This window comes from Podarcis gaigeae (genome assembly GCF_964106915.1).
Source record: "Podarcis gaigeae genome assembly, chromosome: 4".
Lineage (NCBI taxonomy): Eukaryota > Metazoa > Chordata > Lepidosauria > Squamata > Lacertidae > Podarcis > Podarcis gaigeae.
Window position 1 is genome coordinate 38,069,604 of NC_139677.1, and position 19,903 is coordinate 38,089,506.

Genomic DNA, 19,903 nt, shown 5'->3' on the forward strand with positions numbered 1-19,903 from the left:
ACCCCTTCTCCCCCTGTCGCCTGAGGTGCCGCCACTTCGCAGGGTCCCTCCGGCACGTCTCTGCGCCATCCCACTTCGGGTTGATCCTCCCACCAATAAGATCCCCCCCGTGCCAAACCCTGAGAGCGAGCCCTCTGGGGAGCTGCCTCCCGGAGCCGAGTCCTCCGCTGACGAGAAACCCCGGAAAGTGCTGGCCGAGAGTGTGGGTGTGAACAGACAATCATCGAAAAAGCCCACCGGCATAGGCTTGTGCGGGAAAAGTGTATGGAATTCTTCCTTGAGCAACTGCTCCTCCAATGCGTAATCCGGCACCCACCTGTTGGCGCTGGCCGGGGTGTCCTCTGTGGCGAGAAGATATTCAATCCCGTCCTCCCCCCACCTTGAGTCTAAAATCTCAGTGGCTTCGTTGAGTGGCCCACTTCTCGGCGACCCCCCCCCCTTTTTGGGCGCTTCCCTGAGCGGGTCTGGCGCTGTCCCTGGTGCCTGAAACCTGTGGGGCTCTTTGTAGGGTGTGAGCACTGATCTATGAAAGACCGGGTGCATTCTGGACCCCTCCGGGAGTGTTAAACGGAAGGCCACTGGGTTGATCTGCGCCTCTACTTGGTAAGGCCCTAGCTGCTTGTGCCCGAGCTTCTTCTTGGCCAACGATCTGGCCGGAACTGCCTGGGCTGCTAACCAGACCCAGTCTCCTACCCGGATATCTTCCCCAACCCTCCTGTGTCGGTCTGCCTGCACTTTGTAAGCCTGTTTCGCCATCTCTAACTGCCTCCTGAGCTGCTCGTGGATCTCCTGCAACTCCGCTGCCACGGCCTCTGCTCCCTGCGGCTCCCCCTCCCTCACTTTCTCCAAACCCGGGAAGGTTCTGGGATGCCGCCCATTGTTAGCGAAAAACGGTGTCACCCCCGTGGACACGTGCTTCGTGTTGTTGTAGGCAAACTCGGCTAGCGGTAGGTAGTCCACCCAGGTCGAGGGCTGCTGGTTCGCGTAGCATCTCAGGTACTGCTGCATGATGGCATTGACTCTCTCCGCCTGTCCGTTTGCCTGCGGGTGTCGTGCCGATGCCAGGCTGACCTTGACGTTCAGGAAACCCATCAGCTTTTGCCAGAAGTTGGATATGAACTGGCGCCCCCTGTCGGACAGGATGGACCGTGGTAGGCCGTGCACCTTGAACACGTTGTCTATAAACAGCTTGGCGGTCTGCTCGGCTGTGGCCACCTTCGCACAAGGAATGAAGTGGGCCATCTTGGTGAACAAGTCTACTACCACGAGTACTGCCGTCTTGCCTCTCGAGCTGGGCAGATCCGTGACAAAGTCCAGGGCCACCCTCTCCCACGGCTCGAACGGTGTCTGTAGCGGTTCCAAGAGGCCCGCCGGCGGCTGGTGTACTGGTTTGGCCCTTTGGGCAGGTGTCGCACCTCCTGACGTATTCCGCGACATCCCCCCTCATCTTGGGCCACCAAAAGTCTCTGGCCACTAGGTCCACCGTCTTCTCCTTGCCGAAGTGTCCCGCGCTGGGCGCGTCGTGCAGCTGTTGCAGGACCCTCGCGCGGAGGTTGTCTCCCGGCACGTAGAGGGCTCCTTTGCGGATGAGCAGGCCGTCGCGTATTTGGAAGTCATCGTCCCTCGCCGTTCCGCTACGCACCTCCTCCATCTTGGCTCGCGCGAAGGAGTCCGTCTGCAGCGCGCGACGCACCGCGTCCAGGTCCACCGTGGCTGACGCGCATGCCCACGCCTTTGGTGCGGAAATATGCTTGGCCGCCGCCGGCGCCTCTTCTTCGAGATACTGCGGTTTCCTGGACAGCGCGTCCGCCATGATGTTGTTGTTTCCAGGGATGTATTCTATCCTGAAGTCGAAATCTGCAAAGAACTCCGCCCAGCGGATGTGTCTCTGGTTCAGGAACCTCGCCGTGCGCCAGTACTCCAAGTTCTTATGGTCTGTACGGACCTGCACCGTGTGTTTGGCCCCGACGAGGAAATGCCGCCACGCCTTGAAGGCTGCATGTATGGCCAGTAACTCCCTGTCCCAGATGGTGTAGTTCTGCTCCGACTTGCTGAGTTTCCTGGAGTAGAAAGCGCACGGCCTCCAGTCCCCCTGGTGGGTTTGCTGCAACAGGACGGCCCCCACGGCCCTGTCTGACGTGTCCGTCTCCACTCTCATGGGCCTGCTGGGGTTCACGTGTAGCAGGTGTTCCTCGGACGCGAAGAGGTGCTTGAGCTTCTGAAAGGACTGCTCTGCCTGCTCCGTCCAGATGAACTTCTTCTTCTTGGAACTGAGGGTGTCAGTGATGGCCGCTGTCTGCATGGCGAAACCCTAGATGAACATGCGATAAAAGTTGGCAAAGCCGACAAACCTCTGGACTTCCTTTCGATTGCATGGGCTCTTCCAGTCCAGCACTGCCCGTACCTTGGTACTGTCCATGGCGAGTCCCTTGTCGGATAGTTTGTAGCCCAGGAAGTCCACCTCCGTCTTGTCGAACTGGCACTTCTCCAGCTTGGCGTAAAGCCGGTGCTCCCTTCTGTGAGTCCTCCGATTCGCTAGAGAGGCTTGTGGAATAACTCTGGCCACTGTCACTGCCTGCGCCCCCCTCGTACTCCTCCTCCTCACTCTCCATTTGCTCCCCCTCCTGTGTCTCTCCTTCTGAACCCCTGACACTAGCAAATCCTTGATCCTCAGCACCAAAACAAACCATCTAAGTTGCAAAATATAAAAAATCAGGACAGCATAAAACAAGGATGTCTTAAGTTGTTACTTCCTGGTTTTTCCCCCTATTTCTTGTCACAGAACTACAGCAAGCTATGCTGTTAATCATTAGACAGATCTTGCAGTTTCTGGCATTGCAGTATTTCAGTTAAGAAGTCATTTTGTTTTAATGAGATATAATAGAAGTTTTGTAGTACTGAATTACCTTTATCAAATAATATGCTTATTGCCATGACAAAATTGTAAGAAAGCTTCCCTTTACCATTGGCATCATATTAATTTTGAACCAATTAATTGTGCACTTAATGACTTCCTGTAATGGCATTTGGTATATCAAAGAATTGTCACTTGGAATGCTTAGTGGCAGTTTTTAATGCTAACAAAACATACATACGCTAGGATCCTTTGTGTCTAGATGATTCCCTGACATGACTTTGTGATTTACAAATTACAGTTGCTGGCATAGAAGGGCATGACATAAATGATGCAGGATATTTTGAAAACATGAAAAATCTAAAACAGAAAAGTCAAAATCAATGAGATTTTCCTGTAACTATATAAAACAGAATGGCCTGTTACATGCAAGAAATATCGAAAACTAGTTCATGACTTTAAACTTAAGCTAGTTCTCTTGGATTCTTTACCAACCATTCCAACATTCTCCTTTCGGGTTTGCTTTTTTGTTTGTCTTCTACTTTTAACACTATGGACAGATTGCACCATAGTAATTTTGTAAAGTTTAAATACACACACACACAAATTCAGTATTATTTAGATATCTTATCCACCCTTCACCATAAGATCCCATGGCAGGTTACAACAATGTAAAAATGCACTATTACAATATTGCAATTTAATACAATTTTACTAGAGCAGAGTGTCTGGCATTGCCTGGGAATTTTTTTTTTGGGGGGGAGTGATTTTTCAATATTAAGATTTTTCAATATTAAGATAATTTGTGGGTTTGAAACTATCACACCAAAAATGGGACAAGTAATGTCAAAGTCACATCTTGATATACCATCCTGATTCACAATGGTAACCAGTATCCAAACTTCACTCAAGTCCACTACTGCCACCTTGATGCCGAGTTTGGGAATAATGTTTCAAGAGGTGGCTGAACTTATGGCGGAAAACAGGTGAAGCCAAGCCAAAGTCACATTTCAGTCTGCCATCTTGATTTAAAATGGCAGCTGGAAGCCAAACATTGATTGTGGCCATTGCCCACACCCCCAGAACTTTTTTTAAAAAAATATCCTGACAAGTTTCATGATGATGACGAACAGCATAAAGGGAGCTGCTGGTTCTGGTATCAGTCTAAGAAAAAGCTGTAGCTTTTCACCAGGGGCGAGATGGGTGGAGACACTGAGGCCTACCTGAAAATGGACTGAGGCCTGTTGGTGGTCCTCAAACCGTCATTTGATAAACACTGGGAGCAAACAAAAGATAAAAAGACAACTGCCTAAATACATTTTTATCCTGCACATTACTTGAAAAGGATATATGGTGTAGATCTGAAATAATTACCTTGCAATTTATGTACAATAAGGATACTATATTCATTACAACACAATGCTAGGAGAAAGCTGAAAAGCAATTATGGCCTTCCATTTCCCTTAACTTTCATCTTACACCACACAACAGCATAATCACCATTGTAGTTTATTTTGCTAGGCGGCATTGTAAGTCATAGCCAATTGCTACAGTGCGGTTCTAATTAAATTCATTACAGTGGATTATCATGATTTTAGAACCCTGTTGACTTAAATCATTGTCAGCATAAATCTCGGTGCATAAAGACAGTGATACCACTACCGATTTCAGCAATATGAGGAGCTGTTCTATTCATTTTCAAAGGTACTTCATAGTGTTTATTTTAATTTGCCTCTTCACTGTTATACATCAAAGATACAGTCAATGAGGAGGGAAGGAAATGAGCAGTTTGATTGGAAAAGTGGCTCTCTCTCTGACAGCCTGATTTTGTGCTCTGCTGGACTAAAGCAATGGCACAGAGGACCAGGGATAAAACTCTGGATTTGATGGGAGGATGAGAAGAAAGGGTTTTTTAAACCAACAACAACAACAACACAGGATTGGTAGATTTTTGTCAAGGATGAAGATTTGTACTTGGATACCTTAAAGATTTTTTGGCGAAACCTCTAGTTTATTTGATCTCTCACCTACATTACCTGCAAGCCTCTCCTTTCTAGTGCTCCATTGTATCATCCCATCTCTCCAGCACCCTGTTACCAAAATCATTCACCTCTCTTGTCTCTTTGATCAAATGAAATTCCTCCTACAGTCCCTACTCCAGCTTCATGTCAGCTCCCTTTATGGCCATGCCCTTCTTTATCTCTCTAATTTATAACCTAACACACCCATTCTTTAATCTACAAGCTTCAACACCCTCAGTTTCCTGAAGGTTTCCTGTCACCTGAAAAGACTCCATCCTTTCTTTATTGGTGCCCCATATGCGTGGAACTGATGCCCAGACCACTTCCATAATGTCATCTCTCTTCATTCATTCACTACCTCCACAAATCCCACCTTTTCCACTCAACCTACTAATCCCCATGCTATATTCCAACCAATACATGCAACAAACCCCTGTTTCTCTGTTTATCCCTGTCTCCACCTTCCTTCCTTTCCCCTTGTGTTTCCCCTTCATTAGAACTTCAAACATAAGCTTCCCCTCTGCTCTTCTGTTCTGTAAAGTCTCATGCACGCTGATGGTGCTCTATTCATAAATAAATTAATAACATTATTAGAAGCTGACAGGGATCAACAGAGCCATCAAAACATTATCCCGTACACAAACATTCATTTATTCATAGTATTTATATTTCAGCCTACTTTAATGGTTCTCCCTTCCACCTGTCCTCTTTACAACAACCTTGTGAGGTGGCTTTCATAGTTCCAGTTACAGATAGGTAGCCGTGTTGGTCTGCCATAGTCAAAACAAAAAAAATTCCTTCCAGTAGCACCTTAAAGACCAACTAAGTCAGTTCTTGGTATGAGCTTTCGTGTGCATGCACACTTCTTCAGATACAGGTATCTGAAGAAGTGTGCATGCACACAAAAGCTCATACCAAGAACTGACTTAGTTGGTCTTTAAGGTGCTACTGGAAGGAATTTTTTTTGTTTTGACTTGTGAGGTGGGTTAGCTTGAGAGACAGCAATAGCCCCAAGGTCACCTACTGCGTTTCCTGGCTGAGTATCACTCCAAACTCCAGTTTTCCAGGACATAGTTCAACACTCTAACCGCCACACACCACTGTCTGTCTCTGTTACTCATGTGTTATTGTGCTACAGGAAAATTATTATTTTTTAATGGTATGCAAGGCAAAAATGGATAGCTGTCTAATTTGCCTAGGAGTTGGATGGCTGCCATTTTAAGCATGGCAGTACAAGCCGAGAGCACAAGATTGGGCCGACAGTCCGCAAACAATTATTTTGGGTAGGAAAAGATGATAGCAATTTTTGCTTGGCAGTAATGCATTTCAGCGGCTGGCTACCCAGTCTGCTATTGCTGTACCTTAGAGGTAGTAATTATCAAGTCAAATAGCTTAGATATAGTAATCTTGGTAAAGATATAATGATAACAGTAGCAGTAATATGGAATAATATGACTTGGTTGGCATTTTAAAAAAGAAGGAAAGGTCAGATGCCCAATGTCTGAAAAAGTTATTTGATATATGGAACTGCTCAGTGTAATGTCTCATCACCAATACAGTAATGCATCACTGTCATATTGTAGAATAATGGGGTTATAAAAATAAGAAACAGGTGATGCTATATATAGGAGACCAACAAATAGAAGACCTATATTTCTATTGAGCTCTAAAAGTGGAATTGACTTGTGTTTCTCAAAGGTTTATGGATTACAATTATCCTAGACCAACACAATGATCCTTAGGATAATGTGCCACTTTTTCAGCACACACAGAACATTTTGTCCCAGTAAAACCCCAATATGCTATTCATCATAAAATCAGGGCAATTTGCCCCAAGCTTGCAACTAGCTACAATAATATATATACAGTATATATTAAAAACTATTTCTATAAGCATTGAACGGCATAAGGAAAGAATCATAGTAACCTTGGGCTGCAAACTGTTATGCAGCAGTTTGCATCTTATTTGAAAGTGTCACTCAGCAGCATTGCCAACAAACTGAACACATGACCTTGCACACCAAGTATATTCCCACACAATTTCATCTTCTGGCCATTTACAATAGGTCATACATTTATGGATATTGCAAGGTTATGCCTCTAGTTGATTTGGTAAACATCTGTTAAAGGTGTGAGGTTTCAAAGTTTGAGTGTTAAATTAAGCACTGAATCCTATGAATCGCAAGTAGTGCCATTCATATCCATTTGGTTAAGCACCTCTCCATGGTGCTTGGGTAGGGGCAAATTTGTTCCTCCACTTGCAGCAGCAGGGGGGTTTCTTTCTATGGGCCATGGTTGTATCATGATATTGGAGAGATCTTGTTAGTCAGGGAGAATAAGGTGAACCTTTATAAGCCTACTCCACCCGTGAGCACTCTCCATGGTAACTTACCTGCCCTCCCATGTATCTATGTAGGATGAGCTGTTTGCCCTGTGTAGGACTGACTAGGAATTTTGGGCACCCCTGATTAACTTTGGGGCATGCATCTGGAAGCTAAATGAGCTGTCAACCTGCCTACCTCTCATCTCTGGCTGGCTCAAGGGTTTTGACACTGATGAATGCTGAACTGTGCAAGCAGCAGTGAGCATTACTGAGCTCCATTTGCTTGCCTTTAGGGTGAGCAAGTGATGAAGGGCACAGACTGGCTCTGGTTGACCCAGCAGATTTGAACCAGGGTAGTATTGCCCAAGTGGGCATTGAGGAGGCTCCCTCCCTCTGTGTAGTTCTCAAATTATGAGTTGGAAAGGAGTGATTCAAGTGACAATCAGAGCTTTCCCCCCCCCCCCAGCCAGAACTCACTAGAACTCAGTTCCAGCATCTTTCAGGTGTCTGTCATTGCCATTATAAGAGAACAAGGGAGGCGTTCATGGTGAGTTCTGCCACCTCTTTTTCTAGACAAATAGCACTGGTGACAATGATATATTCCTGAGTCTTATTGTGCCATCAGCATCTTGTGTCAGATCAGGAGCTCCCTAAAGTTCCAAATCGTTATGTGGATTCCGGTGCCCAATAAATACTGCATTGTTTAACTAGCAACTGCATATATATTTTTTTTAAAAAAACAAACAAGCTGAGTGAGGAAACACCCTGAGCTCAAAAGGGGAGGAGGTGGAGGGGGGTGGATCTTCCATTTTAATCACAATGGGTAATTGGCTCGCCAGAGCAGCGATGTCACACTGGCCACGTGACCCGGAAGTGTCTCCGGACAGCGCTGGCCCCCGGCCTCTTGAGTGAGATGGGCGCACAACCCCAGAGTCTGTCAAGACTGGCCCGTACGGGCAGGGGTACCTTTACCTTTACCTTTAATTGTCCAAGTGTGCTGCCATCACAGTGAACAGGAGGAGGGAAGTGTTGAAGACGACGTGCGACACTGTGTGTTTGGCAGAAGAGACTTGGCTAGGGCCCCTGACTGCAATTTGCACTGGCTTATTTCCTCCCACCTCTTCAGGTACTATTTAAAAGTTGGTGCCTGCCTCTTGGCATCTGGCCAAAGTAGCAACACACTGATATCTTACACCTTTACACCAGGGATGGAAAACTCCCACTATCCCTGACTGCTAGCCATACTGGTTGGGGCTGATGGGAGCTGGAGTCCACAAGCATCTGGAGGACCACAGGTTCTCCACCCCTGCTTTACCCATTTGGTACAACAATAAAACTGGGTTGCCTGCTTAGTACAATAACTTTTGCTTGCACAACAGAACATCTCCCTCTTCCTCTGTGCCCCTGCAAACATACCTAAATCTGTTTAACATATTGGATAACTCAGCTGGTTAGAGAGTTGCAGGTTTGCTCCCCTTATGGGATAGCTGCATATTCCTGCATTGCAGGGGGCTTGGACGATATGATCCTCAGGGTCACTTCCAACTCTATGATTATTTTGTTTTGTGCTCCAGAGGGCTGAGGGAATCCCCTGAACCAATTTGGCAGACACTCAGTGGGAAGAGAGGGAGGGAATGTTCCATAGCTCCTTGCACTAACTGGAAAACTTAGGGCTTGTCCCATACCTGGCACAGACCTGAGTGGTTTTTCCCTTGCCCTGCTCCTCTTCTAGGAAAAACCCGCTCTTTAGCTTTAAATTGGAACAAACAGCAATCTGTGGTAACCTGATTGCCATTTGCTCTGACTGAGCACTAAAGTGCAGTTTTCGGGGAGGAGGGGAATCAGCAGGACAAGAGGAAATGTGGATATGCCTTTAGTAGGATACAACCCATTTTCCACTTTGGGACAAATATATTTAACAACAACAAAGACCCTTCCAGATTTGTTTGCAGCGTTATGTTCACACAGCACTAACACCTTTTCCAACCATTTTTCTTCTCCTAAAAGATCAGCACAGAAGGCTGCAGCAGAAGGCAGTCACTCTCCAGCAAATCCCACTCACAAGTTCCCCTGTATGTGCATATTTTGTTTACAGGAGTATTGAAACATGTGAGGTGGGAGTTAATAGAATACTAAAATAGCACTTTCTGTGGAGCATTTTAGAGCAACCCCATCATGTGAATTGGCTTCTGCGGCTGTATTCTACCCCAAAAAAGGAAAAAGTCAGACTGAAACTCATAAAGGAGAATATCACACATAGCCTGGCCCTGAACTTTGATGAGCAGTTAGTGAACAGGAACTGGGAAGAGCTGGCAGCAACACCTTAGATTTGTTAAATAGCCTACTTGTGAGCTTGGTCATGCAGTCCTAAATGAGTTCCTAATACAGCAACTTGGCTATATATGACTATTATGAAGTGGGGAAAATCATCTCACAGGGGACCAAAACATTCAAGATAGCACAGCAAGATCCTTGATGTCTCTGGGCAATAAAGAATAATTTATTTTATGTCATTGTCCTCCTCTCTTTCAAAACTTGCATGCCTTCAGCTTTAACGAGGAATTCATTTCATAAACCATATGAATAATCTGTTCCTTGAAATGAATTCTTCTTTTACAAGCAAAGGAAGCACTGATCAGTAAAACTGTTTGGTTGCCATGACTGTTAGAAATTGCATCGTTTCTCTTTCATTTTCACTAACAAGGACCTTTCTGCAACACTGCTGTTCCTAATCTAACTGGGAAGTTTGTGCAAATGAGGACCACTGAAATGAATGGGAACTGTGCTAATGTGGCATCCCAAGTTTATTTCAATATGACTTTTCAGGAAACTTTCCCAGGAGACTTTCTGGGAAACATAGAATTGTAGAGTTCGAAGGGACCCTGAGGATCATCTGGTCCCCCACTGCAATCCAGAAAGATGTAGCTGTCCCATATGGGGATATGGGGATCAAACCTGCAACCTTGGCATTATCAGCACCACACTCTAACCAACTGAGCTATCCAAAACAGAAGTCTTCAAGATATAAGCTAGGGGTAAAGTCTGTATAAACATTAATTGGATAAATAAATCGTAGTTTTTGTATGACATATATGGGTTGTAGGGCATTGCAACTATAAAGTAAAGGCTTAGATATCTGTCAGAGGTACTGAAAAATACCTTACTTTCATTAACTTATCATCATCTTTCCATTTTTCTGGAGACTCATTTGTTGGCAAACCTCCTTTGATGCTCTTCATAATATAACCCCAGCTCCCAGTAAACCAAAGAGACAACTGGTGCACATTGAAGAACTAATACATTAGCCAAGACTTTCCAGATTTCACATGATTATGAACACAGGTAGGAACCAGACCTATATTCTAAGGGTGCAGTTTTATGCAGTGGGTAAAAGCCCCACAGTGGACTTTATTGCCATGTAGATGTGCACAGAACTTGGCCATATTCACACTATACATTTGATAGAATCATAGACTAGTAGAATTGGAAGGGACCCCAGGGGTCTTCTAGTCCAACCCCTGCAATGCTGGAATCTCAACTAAAGCATCCATGGGAGAGGACCATCCAATTTCTGCTTAAAAGCCTCCAATGAAGCAGCGTTCACCACCTTCCAAGGTGGTGTCCACTGCTGAACAGATCTTACTTAAGTTCTTTCCAATGTTGAGTCAAAATCTCCTTTCTTGTAACTTGAAGCCATTGGTTCAGGTTCTACCCTTCAGAGCAGGAGGAAACAAACTTACTCCAAAGTGCTATCATACTTTTTAAACAGTCATGGCTTCCTCCAAAGAATTCTGGGAGTTGTAGTTTGTTAAGGGTTCTGAGAATTGTTAGAAGACCCCTATCTCCCTCCCTGAGCTACAATTCCTGGAATGCTTTAATACACAAGCCCCCTTTTCAAAGGGAACTTTGAAGGGACCAATTTGTTGTTTGAATGACCTTACAGGACTAAAACGGAAAAATGCTGCATATCTTGGGATGGGTCCTCCGGCCATGATGCTCTACCCCCCACCAAAAAAAGCAAAACACCAAAACTATACCTAATCATTCTACAGACTAAAACAACCAAAAAGTGTATCATGTGATCTGGACATGAAGCCCCATTCAGTTAATTCAGTTTTAGATTTAGCACCTGCCCCTTGTTGGTTTAGTTTTGGGTCTTTTTAAAGCTGCATGACAGGATTCCAGGCAATCTTATTTCAGCAATGTAATAGAAAGAGACCCGAGCTAAACAGCAAAATGAATCCTTCATTGACTTGTGCAGTATTAGCGTTTTATGAATTCTCTCAGTAAACAGTTCAGAAAACAAATGTCTATACCTGTTATAGATTCCATTTGTATACATCAGTTGTTTGCCAAAATAAGTCAATACTGAGTTCTTTTTCACCTTGCCACATGCAAATGAGAGTCAATTTAGTTCTTTCTAGATGAAGGCTCAATATGCCTCAGGCAACGGTAAACATTTTAAAGGATTTAAAGAGCATGCATATAGACAGCAAGAGAGATAGACACAGAGAAAGGAAAGCAGGCTTGCGTGTCTAGTGTGATTCACCACAACTAAGTTTATTCTTAAGGTCCTGCTCTGTTCCGATATGAGTTGTTCATGTGACCCAGTTCAATTCCACGAAAGTGGAACCATCACTCTGTCATGAAAAACAGTGAAAAACACAAATTCTACAATGGTATTTGGGCATTCATGATAAGCAATCATGCAAAGGGGAGCACGTAAACACAACCAACCTCCATCCTTCTCACACATCATCTGCAGCCTCCTTTACACCCTTCCATGAATTTGAGGCCACATAGCTCCCTTCAGGAGCCTCCTCAACTTACGGAGTTTCCCCATATGATGGTTTTGGGGTGAGAAAAGCATCACCCTCTCAGCAAGGACCCTGTCACCACGAGGGACAGTAATAGGAATGGGCGTCTGCCTTCCAACCTGGATTTGGGGGGATGCAGCCCCTTTCCCCAGAAAGAGAGATCTGTCCCCTGGATTGCATAAGGAAAGGAGTGGGTGTAGGAGCAAAATACACAGCATAGATGCATATGAAAAGAAGTGTGGGGGGATTTGGTTCTTCATATTAATTTCAAATCACTTCCAATCACTGCGATTGCAGTGCCCTGGGGAAATAATTTGCAGTATTTAAAACCACCAAAGTGAAAGACCTCTTCACACATACACACATCATCACTCAGGCCTGTGCAGAGATTGTCTGAGGCCCAGGGCAGCAGTCTTGTTCTTAGCATGGTAATGTAAGTTTGGCAAGCCCCTGGCAGGGCCCACTGGCCAACTTAGCCCACCAAGTCCTGCCGCAAGTACACCCAGATTCCCCCGCCGCATGAGCCTGTCATCACCACCACCTCTCCACCCCCTTCCCTCTTAAGCTCAGGGCATCTTCCTAGTTAGGGTGGTTTCACTTTTTAAAAATATGCAGAGGTTGCTTTAAAACTGCAGCATTTAGATTCAACTTGAGATACCTCATTAATAGTAAAATCCAATTGGGGAATGTGAAAAAAATCACCTGAGTGGCTCAGGAAGGACACTGAACCAGTGCAGAACACTAATAATGAGTAGTATCAGGAAAGAAAGCAGTTCTCTGAAATTATTTGCCAAAAGAAAAGGTTTAAGAAGATCCCCCATCAAGGATTTAAGAAAGGCAAACCCACTTGTAAAAGAAAACATAACACTTAGCTCTTTCTTTTTTATTTTCACACTAGTACATCTTGAATTTCCCACGGGAACCAATAGATTGTGCAGCTTGATGAACTCTGTAAAGTAAGCAGCCTCAATGGTGTAATTTCTTTTCTTTTCTTTCCTGAGATATAATTATAAAGCAAGCCATTTTAAACATTATTTCTCTCAAAGTCTGACAGTGCATTATAAAAATGACAAGAAATTGCCTGATGTTATCAGTGATGTGTTACATAATCTTTAATGGGTGCAGCCCAATATAGAAACCAACTTCTCATTCTGAACAAAGATAATTCCAAGTCCATTAAATCCCAACTACAGATGCTGTGGAATTGCAAAAGCTTCACCAATCAAGGCTGCTATATGAACCATTATGACAGCCCATGCTGGGTGTGTTATTCCTTCAAATCACATGAGAACTGAAATGGTTTTATAAGTCCCCTGATGAGAGAAGAACCAAATGATAGGAATTCACACCACTGTTTCTAATAATGGAGCAATTTGGGCATATGTCCCAAATTCTAGAATAGCAGAAGCCAATGAGATGTCCTCAATGTCTTGTTGAACTAAAACTCCCATCGGCCCCTGCTTCCATCAGTGATAAATTGAATCATAGTCCAAAACACTTGATTATCACCAGGTTAGGAGAAAGTAGATAACTGGGAAAGCTATTAAAATTAGGTTGCCCCTCAGAGACGAAGACTCCAGCAATAAGAGAGATACTAACAGAACTGCAGGAACATGGAAATCTTTCTTATACCAGATCAAACTATTTGTTCATGTAGCCCAGTATAGCTAGTTTTGATTGAGAGCAAGTATCTGCAGCCTCTGGTAGAAGTCTTTCACCTAACCTATTTGATCTGTTTACCTTATGCTACCCCCAAACTAGAGATACCAGGGATTGAACATGCAAACTTCTTCATGCAAGACATGTGTTCTACCACAAAACTGGGCTTTTTTTTCAAAAAAGGAAATGACAGTGGACAAATGTATCAATTTTGGTTTCTCTCCATTTTAAAAAAAAATCTTCATGAAAATTTGACAGCATTTTCCCTAGCACATTTGTGTATTTACTTTTGACAAACAGACACATTTTGCAAGCAATTCCCCCTAGTATAATGCATTTTGTATGTTATTTTCACTAACATGTAAGATATATGGAATTTTGTACACTTTACTTGACTGGAGAACAATACTGCAAATACTCAGAGAAATGCAAATTTTGAAAGATGCTTGTGTGAATTAAGTAAGCTCACATTTAAATGTGAACTGAGTTGAATTCCTCCTCCAACCCTACATATAAGGTAGTAATGGAATTCCCCACCAGCCCTCATGAATTCCCCACCAGTGAACTCAAACCTTCCCTACCACTAAAGTACCACTTTCTGTCTACCCTATTTCTCATCTGAGGCAACTCACTGACTCTCCTTTTGTCTCTCACACAAGGCAGGCCTCACTCTGTAACAACAGACTCACTCTGTAGCTTCTGAGGAGCTTAACACCTTTCAGCCTGCTCAAGCCATCACCAAGTGTGTCCAAGTTGGTGTTTTTCTCTTCCCAGTTCTTACAAATCTCAAGGGGCTCACAGTTGGCAGGCCACTAGAGAGGGATATGCCGATGGGTTTTCTGGGCTTTTCCATCTCTGTGCTCCTTTCCAGCTGTGATGAGCATCAGTCAACATCCTCATAACACTGTACACCAAATTTAGAGGACACACAAGCTCAGAGGCTGGGAAGTATCCAGAGGAGGAGAAATCCATACTTGAACAGCAGATATTTTCTCTGATGGCTTGCAGCACCATTTATCTTCATTGTTCTTCCTATATTGTATCCAGATGGAAGAAGGCCCTGATTTCTTCCTTGTCATATTGACCAGTTGCTAAAGGGGGCTTTCCATTAAACCCCTCCCCCCCAAAAAAAAGTTCAAATGAGTTAAAGTTTGCAAGCAGTGAAATCTAAGCTATGTGTTGTCTAGAGAAATAAATAACTGTTCAGACACTACGGTCATTTTTATTTGGAAGCATACTGAAGTGGAATAAAAATGATTTGAAATTACTAGAGCACCTTACAGTTCTAGATATAGATCTATGGTAATAAAATAGAAATGGCATCTTAAACACTGAATCATCATCATCCACTCGTGGATGCACTCATATATCAGGACAATGGAAAAACATACTGCCCTAATGAGAGGCATGCAATGGTCCATTAACTACCTTTTCCTGCTATCTTGGCTAAGGCAACATGTCCAAATAATGGATTGTATCCAGTTCTGTCCCTCTATTCATGGAAGGCTCTGCAAACCAGTGGAGGCTTCTGTGGATGGAAGGCAGGAAAGGATATTTGTACATTATTCCCCTTTCCATCTGCAGCCCCTCATGCACCATCCCATGTTCCAGATTGCTGAGGCCAAGTCCTTTGCAACAGTGTAAGATTTACCATATGGGGGCAAGGGGATTCAGGAGAAATAATGGATTTATTCTGCTTTAAAATCCACATATTTATTCCATTCACAGAGGCCTCAACCAGAGCAGAAAGCTTTCCAAGAGCTTTGCTCTCAGGGAAATAATTTATTTTGCCTTATTCAAAGCACAGGAAAAAAATATTTTTTTAAAAAAAAGATCTTACAGGCCAATCCTACAGATTATTACTCTAAAGTAAATCTCACTGGACATAGTTGGTCTTATTCCTAGATTAGTCAGCATAGGATAAAACCTTCCATGTGAATTCTTCCCCACTAGAGAGCCAATGTTAAATAACAGCTAGCATTTGCTTTTGAAAAGCGGGCTCAGAACCCCAATCTCTGTCAAAGCCCTCAGTTCACCAGTCTGTAAGTAGGAATATCAGTAAATTATTTTATGGATTGTGAATAAGGGAAGATTCAGGCATAAATTGGCTACATATCAACCAGATCAGCATCATCTTGAATGATCCTGTGGTACATGGTGTAGCCACTAGAGTCCTGAAGCATTATGAACATCTAGCTGTAGCAAGCACCCAGAGAGGCAAAGTCTCTATGATGTATTTCCTACTAATATAATCCCAGTTCTCTCTACTAACAACTTTAAAACTGGCCTAGGAGATGGAGCCTATAGTCCAGTAGTTCCTAATTAGCTAAGTATTGCAACCCCCCTGTTTTGTCAAAGACCAAGACATTGATGTCCTACTTTAGAAAATTTTCATATCTCTATGGTCGTTTTTGTTATGTGAATGGTACCTGAGATTCCCTGAGTGGGTTACACAGACCTGCTAGAGTCTGCGGGCCACCAACATTGAACCACTGCTATAGGTGAACTGAAAGATTCTCAGTAGCTTACAATCTGGTCCACTTGTCCATTTTGGTCCCTGCCTGCTATCATTAGGGAGAATTCTGTGAAGGTGATCCACTGCTGGTTTTTAACCCCAATCCAAGTAGCTCATATTGTAATATCTGGTTCCTCTTTACGGTGGTGGGGTTGTAAGGTACGAGGAACATATTGGCATATGTGGCAAGGATGTAATTATGTACACAAGTTCTGGAGGTAGGGTGTAATGGAGGCTGACATTACTGTTAGCAAACAGGTCACCTTGGACACTAAGCTATGTCTCTTATTATTATTATTTTTTATGTTGCCAATGCTGACCTTACTTTTCAACTACTAATTCTGTATCTGGTAGTTGTTGCTCATCTAGTGATCTCTCAAGTCTGAAAGGACACTTCTTGTTATTTTATGGATCAATAATTTCAAAAAGTAATGTTTATTCCCATTTCTGAAACACTTGTCTAATAATATACAGGCCACCAGGGTTTGATACAGACCCGTCCAAGTTTGGGAACAGTTTATAATTTGTATGACCAAACAATCACATGGTTGGCACATTCACACTAAATATGAGTTTATTTGGCAGCATTCATGGATATTTGGTATGTGTCAGGGAACTGCCATCGGAGGGACAGGTGGTGGAGAGGCTTCAGGAGAATAGGAGAGACTCTACAGCAGAAGAAGGAACCAGTAGGGGGAGAGCAGGAGTTCCAGCGGAAAGGGAATCGGGGGAGAGGCTCTGGGATACTTCTAGTGAGAACAGTGAGGAGGTAACAAGACCCCCTTTAGCAACCCCCACCCCTCGCCGGAAGCTGTCACGCAGAGAGTCCAGGAGGCGTATGTCCATCAAACAGCTTTTATGTTGGAGTAAGTTCCGTAGACGCCCACTGTCGGATTCTACCAGCGACTGACGGAGTCATGCTTTGGGGGCTCCGTTAGTGCCTAGGTTTGGGTGACCAGCCAAACCCCAGAGGGATCAAGCTTTTACGCACAAGCAGCTCATTATCCCATCACAGTATGTTTGGTAGAAATATGAACCTTGTACCCCATTATGGAATATATTTTATGTCATCCATGTTTAAGCTTTCTATGATGATTATTATGATTATTCTTTTATTATGTTGTAATTTTATTCTTCATGTTTTCATGACTGTATATAAAAAGTACAGATAGGGTGAACCTACAGAATCAGCAGCTTATTTCAATCAGTCCTTTGGAACTTTCTTCTCTATTTAGGCCACTTACTTTTGAGGAAATGGCTGGCACAGTGATGTTTTTATTGTAACAACCTGTACATGATCTTTTATATGTATATATTGTATATGTATATGCAAATCCTTTTTTTAAAAAAAATGCAAAAAATAAGCAATCGTTAGTTTTGTTTCAGTGCTTTCCCAAACTGTAACAAAACACCATTTTTCATGATTTAGGTGACAATTCCCTTTAAACAGAGAGAGGTGTGGGGAAATCTGTTTAGCATTAAATACCAAGTAAGAATGTTTCTATAAATACATTTTTGCTGGAGGCAAGTACTCTGTGATGAAAATCAAATCACAAATGTTCATCTATTCTCAGTCACTTCTCAGTGATCTAAAAATAGGAACTTGGTTGAGGATACTAAATGAGGGACAAGTTTTCTGGAAGAATTATGTTGGAAGAGAGAAAGGAAACCTTGAAGGAACGGTTAAAGAATAAAACAGCAATCCTATGCATAGTAGCTTAACACAGCATGATTTTAGTTCGTATTTTTAGATAATTTCCCCATACTACCTGGACTGCTTCTGTGGGTCTTGTACATTTCCTAGAGAATAATGTATACATTTGGAACACCTTCCCTTGCTTCAGAAATTGGCTTGAGCAATTGGTAGCTCAAACTGGGCTGGAGCTCTAGTTGTTTGGATGTGAACATAAGGACAATCTAAAGAGTCTACAACCTGGTGAATTTGCATCCAGCTGTGTTGTGTCCTTTGGAGACCAGCTATTTCCCCAGTCCAATATTTATTACTCATGTAAACATATTCAATAGGACTTAGACTATTGCTCTACCAGACCTTGAAATAGAATATTCATCAAAAAGAAAGCACAGTTGAGAAAAAAAAATATTATTGGGTATATTAGTGGTGCTGGTTTCTTGACCCAAGTCTTCCAAACCATCATAGTGCGGTGTTTTTTTTTAAAAAGGTTACTTTTTAATTTGATGAATTTTCTTTGATGTATGTAATTAAAAATGTTCCATCACAATCCACTGCTTCTCTGAGTTGTCATTAATGTTATTTATTAACTGTTTCAGTTGGTATGCTTGTACAACTTAAATTATGGTAACTTAATCTTTCTGTTTTTATGAGTTTCTTTATGTTATCACCTTCTTTAAAGCCTCCAGCTACTTATGCAAAATATGACTGTGCAGGTGTATTATGAAAAGTGTAGTTAACTTCAGTGTTAACCATAGTGTGTGTGTGTGTGTGTGTGTGTGTAATTGAATAAAATCTGGTATCCAGCAAGGTTGAAATCTTTTGATATAGCTAGAGCATGCTCAGCTGGTGCTGTTGACAGGATTCTATCCAAACCTGGGTCACCGAGAAAAAAGAGGGCGGTATCAACTTGATAGGAGGGGGGGAAATAGGGAGGAAACCCCTCTGAGAAGTGGGTGGTGCCTGAAAACACACCAGTCAGAAGTCAGCATTCTCAAGGACTACAGGAGCAAAATGTCTGTTGGTGCTGGAAAACTAGGGGAGAATGGAAATAGATTGGAATATCCTGAAATAGGTTATGGCTGGCTAGAATTCTAAACAGAAATATTCCATTGTGACAATTTATTGCAGGTCCCACTTGTCATATTATTTTGAGAAAATGAGGCTAGTGATAGGAGGACACCTTCATTGCAGAACCTGTTCTGGGACCTTGATCGTTCCAAGTTGAAGATGGTTCAATGGTAGCAAAGTCCTGGCACCAAAAGAGAAATGTTTTATTGTTCAGACAAGGAAGCCAGTCTGACCCCGGAGTTGTATCCTATTATGTAACCTGCTCCAGTCAATGGATTTTTATTTTATTTTTTTTAAAAAATAATAATTATTATATACTGTCTAGTATGAAAACATCAAAATATGGTTTATAATGAAATCCATTAATAATACAATAATAAACTTTATTTTCCCGTATTCCATTGCCATTTTTGGTCAGAGCTTAGTGATGATACACAGGTTGATTTCCTATGTTTAACCAAAATTAATGTTCTTTGCCCAATCTGCCCTGTGAATGAAAGAAGTATGTTAACCTATCATGGAAATTGCTTTAGATTTAACACTGATTTGATACTTTCAAATGAAAAGTCAAATTTAGCCTCATTCACACTTTCTAAATCTGCAAGGCTTATGACTACAGAATGAGTTGTATATGACTAGCACTATAATTAGAAAAGCACAGAACTGTTTTACAGTATGCCTGCCTGTTTGATTGTGTAACTTTCCCCAATGCAATCTTACTAAAAGGTTGGCTCTCTGTAGGTTTTGTCCAGCTATAGCCTATTATAATCACGTTTCATATGTTCAGGTCATTGATCACACTACGTTGAGTTGCTATTTGGGCACAGTAGACAAAGCAAATATCTCTAGATGAATTTCTGCTCTTGAAATTTACTGCACAGCAAATGTCAGCAGTAAAGCCATTCTAAATATGAAAATCTTCCTTATACTGAATCAGAACAGTGGTCTAAATA

At 42.7% G+C, this 19,903-nt stretch overlaps 1 long non-coding RNA gene across 1 annotated transcript in view; it reads right to left on the reverse strand.

Moving 5' to 3' along the window:
- Positions 1 to 19,903, reverse strand: part of LOC310842603 — an 852,366-nt gene that overhangs the window by 246,922 nt on the left and 585,541 nt on the right. The window lies entirely within an intron of this gene.